We start from the raw sequence: 4,637 nt of genomic DNA, 5'->3' as shown, positions 1-4,637 counted from the left end.
GGAAGTGCGAGCGTGAGTCAGCCTTCGATTACCTTACATAGGGAAGAGACCAATTGCCTTAACAGTTATCTCTCACGTAGACCGGCACGTGTACCCGACTGACACGTGGCGCTATCATTCCAGAGCATGTGCAGATGAGTTTTGTGTATTCTGTCTTTTTTTGCCTCAGTGCTTCCTTCAGTTGGTAGTCGGCGTCCGTGTTGTCCCCTTCTCTTGAGCCCGTGTCTGCACGTGTTAGCCTTCTTTTTCATTATGAAAATGTGCGCCGCTTCTAGTGTACTCTTATGGAAACGCACTCATAAACAGGTGGCATCCCGGTGGGAGTATTGTTGTTGTTGTTGTTGTCCTGAGTGGCCGTGGCACATACCCACAGTGGGGGATTGGCCAAGAATCGGGCGGTTTAATTAGGTGCCTAAAAATAATAATGATAACAAGGGAGTTAACAATTTGGGCGTGTGAGCTTAAAAGTAAACGTTTTGTGTCTGGAGAAAAAAAAATAGATAATCAGATGAAAACCGGGTATAAGAAAATAATAATAATAATAACAATAATAATTAATAATAGATAAGAAATAAAAGAAAGCTATGGTAGGGAGGGAGAACGATCAATCTAACATGGAAATCGATTGGTTTCAATTAGGTAATTTGGGATCGCCAAGCAAACATTTCTGTGGCTGAACCCAACAATGGAGGCTCCAAAAGATAGGATCACAGGCACTGATAAAGTTAGACCAATAGAGCGAAGCGGCATTTCGAGTAGTCGTTTTCTTATAATTAACCAGAGACCAGCTCCTTGTCGATTTCTTCTTCGTCTCTCTGTTGCTGACTTCTTTACTCCTTACCGCGGATAGTGGGTAATGGACTTGTGTTTAATCGCCAAGACAGCAACACTCACAATGTGGGTGAGAGGGAAAAAAAGGAAAGCTTCGCTTTAAGGCGGTCCTTGGCAAATCGTATAAAACTGTACGAGTGGTAATATAAACATTACACTACGATGGCCAATTCGCCAGTAGCCGACAGCAGACGGCGATCAACTTGAGAGCCGTAGCTCAGCCAACTGCGCCGTTAACTTCAATGCGGTATCTTTGGTTAGCAAGAAGCGCTTATTTTCAGGGTTTATTTATGAGATGTATCGGTTTCATTAGGAAGAGCAGCAGTGAAGTCTGGCTGTACTCCTAATTAGCGTAAATAAACAGATGTCATTTGAAAACAACACACTGATTGTACATTTTTCCAACTGTAATGCTGAAAAACGAAAAATCAAAGCAACCTGTATTTCTATATGATCTGCTAGAAAATTAACTTGTGACCACATGGTTAAAGACCTCGAGGATGTTCAACAGTAAGCAGGTGTCCTCCACACTAACGTTTCTCACATTCCATATGTTGCTTTGGCGTTATTAAGCCACATAAATAAATAAATATCAAGCAAGTCAGTCTTTAAGCAACATAAATCCGCGATTTCTTTCACTTGGGAGTATTCACCCTCTATTTTTCTACCTAATTAATTAAGCAGTCTGTATTTATGAAGTTTTTTCATTCTCTCGTCCACGCAATCAATCAATACATCTCTCACAAATCTAGATAGGAATGTAAAATCTAGAAATGTCAGCGTCTATGAATCCCCCCCCCCCCCCTCCACCCAGTAGCATCCCTTGCATTTCAATGATGAGTTCACTTCTTGCGTCGTGCATTCTTTGCAAACAGCGAAAAAGATATGCAAAGACAGCTCCTGCAGCTCTTCCGCTCCTAAATAACTGGAAGCCTCGAACCTTCCCTTTGCTTGCAGCTCTAAATACAACCTCGATAATGTCGCGCGTTCATCCTTGCGTGTACCGTAGACGCCAACATTATGGTCTATATGTGGCAAGTTCCTGATGAATGAAGTACGACGAGCACCGTATCGGACCGTCGATTCCAAACGGGAATTCCCATAAAGCGAATTAAAATGCACGCGTCGTCTCCAGCCCTTGCGCGCGTTTGAGGCGTCTTGCTCCGAGATGATGCATATTATTTCAAATTAAGCCATTCGTGCGAACATGCGGGCATAGTGCGGTGGGCCTTGGTTCGTAACACGCAGCGTTCCTCGCGAGCTCGAGACGTCGACAAACTCTGTCGTTCGTTTTGCATAACCCGCGTCCCACCTCTCCTCTCGCGTGCGGCTTCCTGCCATCGCGTTCTCGTCGGCACTTCGTTTGAAGTTGGCACACGAGGGTGGCCAATATTCTGCCGAAATTTCACCCAGTTTTGTAAGAACGGCGCGGAGCGATCGACGGCGCAATGGCCTGTCGGCACGTGCAGATAGCGTGGGCACGGGCTCGTACATTTCGTGAGAGCTTCAGTATTCGGTATTTTGCGCGCCACGCCAAAGCTTCGGCGGAGAGAAAACCGAGGCCTGCGATTGCGGTTCGCGTTGTGTAAGACGAGGGTTGGCGTGTACTCGCCTTGTGGGCGAAACGGACACGTGACGGAAGCAGGAGGCGAAGGCAAAAGGATCGTGATTATAGGGAGAGCGTGTTGGAAGCATAGGTGAGCGCGCTATTGGTTGCTTAGCTCCAGGTTGATTAAAAATTGAAGCACGTGTCTTTGTATCGCCGTTTTCCTTTCTTTCTTTTTTTAGCGAGGGTCAACATCGGCGACGTGCGTTCCCGTCGTCCACGTGCAGCCGTAATTGCCAGGTAAGCAGCGCCTGAATAAAAGGGAACAAATAATCTCTTAATATCCCTTCCAGTCAGGAATACTGATGGGCGGTCGATAAATCTACTAAAGTTACATACCTGATTCGAAGGAGATGAGGACTCAATTACAAGAAAGTCGGGGCACCAGGGTGGTTTCGTGTGCACTTTACATTACAGAGGGTTTAGACAGCGGTCGCAATTACGGAGTGAATGGATATTGTTGAGCAGTCAGTCACGCCGCGTTTCTTTTTACAGAAAAAAATTGAAACCCCGTCTTGAAGCTCGAGCGCAAGTTAATCAGTGGATGCAAGCGTTACGACAGAGAAAGGAAGATTCTTTCGCCACTGATGACAGAACGAACGCATCTAGAAAATCCCATCAACCATGGTACAGTGTCTTCAGCAAAGATATCATCCGAAACTGTACGTAGGGCATCGAAGGGAAATTAAAGGCCAACTGCAACAAAATTTCACTTAGACTAAATTTGTTATTAATGAGCAGTATGTTGCTCTGAGGCAATCTTGTCAAAGCATGTGGGCGCGATAATTGCACTGTTTTCTTGTTAACGGCCGTTAAACAACACCTAAGACGACGATGCGTGCCCCTGGTAGTTGTCGGTGTATGACGTACGTTCCAGCACGGGGCCTCCGAGAGTTTTCAGCGCGCCGCGGGCGCCACCTCATCTCAGTGGCCACGCCAAGAAGCCGCACTTTCTAGGTCATGCGTCATTTCCGGTGAGCGGAGTCTGTACCACCTTCCAATAAACACTGCGGCTTTGAGACGTTCATCGACCGTCCGTTGTAATTTGTGACCAAAAGAGATATGTGAATAAACCCAGTCAGAGGTCGGCTTTTCATACGAGCATTTCATTTGCTCGGGGCTGCCGTATTCCGTGCTGTTTCGTGAACTTTTGCCGTTGTACTTGTAGTGCTCAAACGTCGCCATTAGGGCCGTTTGCAGTATGGAAGTATCGAGGAAGTAGCGAAGGCACTCACCTCGATAACTTAGTGGCTAGTGCGTGGCATTGCTGTAAATTCGAGGTCTCGGGTTCGATCCGGTCCGCGGCGGCCGCATTTCGCTGGGGGGAAATGCAAAAAAAAAAATGCTCCAGTATTTGCATTTCAGCGCACCGTAAAGAACCGAAAGTGGTTAAACTAATTCAAATTTCACCGCTACAACCGGCTTCCTATTTAGATCATGGTCTCGGCACGTGAAACCTCAAAATGTACTTATCTTTAGTAGTAAAAACTGACTCACATAGCCGGTACCATCGCAGATACAGGACACAACACCGCTGCAGGGCAGACGCAGGCCCTTGGGATACCTTCACACACTCTCGTTTACCTTGCGTCCCAGTTGCCATCACCCGAACATGGCCAACTGTTGACGCTGTACCCGTCCGTCAAATATACTGCGAATCCTATTGCATTTCTGTGCTTTGCGTTTCTTGCCAGCGTTGTGACTTTGATCGCGGCATTATTTGACCCGTAATAGGCGGGACAGATCGCATAGCGTTTTGGAAGACAAGAACTGTTGGACCCTGTAACCTCATGCATCCATGACTTACAAAGCAAAGCAGGCGTTACTTTGTGATATCTACTTGCCTTAGCGTCCGATTATGGGCGCGATGGGTATCCCGCGTGTTCGCACCGCTTATGCTTGACTCCTCTGCCTTTCTTTATTTTATTTTATTTATCCGCGCTAGTTCTGCGTAGGGTAAAAAAAAAAAGCTAGCTGTACGTTTGCTGCACTATCGGTCAAATAGCGCTTATTTCAACATAATAAGTTGAAAATACGTTCAAAATAATGACGCTTACTATTCGGCCCGATTATGTGCGGCTCACAGTGTAACGGGCCCCTAGTTACGACACCCGCGATTATGAGGCCTGTTCTGTTAGCTTGACTTTTCTATGTGGTACAAAAGCTTTAAAAACGAGGCCGTGTGAATTTGGGACTCTGC

The 4,637-nt window shown here is 46.3% G+C and overlaps 1 long non-coding RNA gene across 1 annotated transcript; it reads left to right on the top strand.

Annotated features, from left to right (window-relative positions):
* The first annotated feature begins 2,388 nt into the window (after positions 1-2,388).
* LOC129384236 (uncharacterized) lies at positions 2,389-3,097 on the top strand. Its single transcript, XR_008611979.1, has 3 exons — positions 2,389-2,528; positions 2,620-2,677; positions 2,933-3,097. It is a non-coding gene; the product is annotated as an uncharacterized lncRNA (long non-coding RNA).
* The last annotated feature ends 1,540 nt before the right edge of the window (positions 3,098-4,637 follow it).

The sequence above is a fragment of the Dermacentor andersoni genome, chromosome 8, assembly GCF_023375885.2.
Source record: "Dermacentor andersoni chromosome 8, qqDerAnde1_hic_scaffold, whole genome shotgun sequence".
NCBI classification, from domain to species: domain Eukaryota; kingdom Metazoa; phylum Arthropoda; class Arachnida; order Ixodida; family Ixodidae; genus Dermacentor; species Dermacentor andersoni.
The sequence above is the reverse complement of the archived record's forward strand: the minus strand, read 5'-3'. Positions and strand labels throughout refer to the sequence as shown.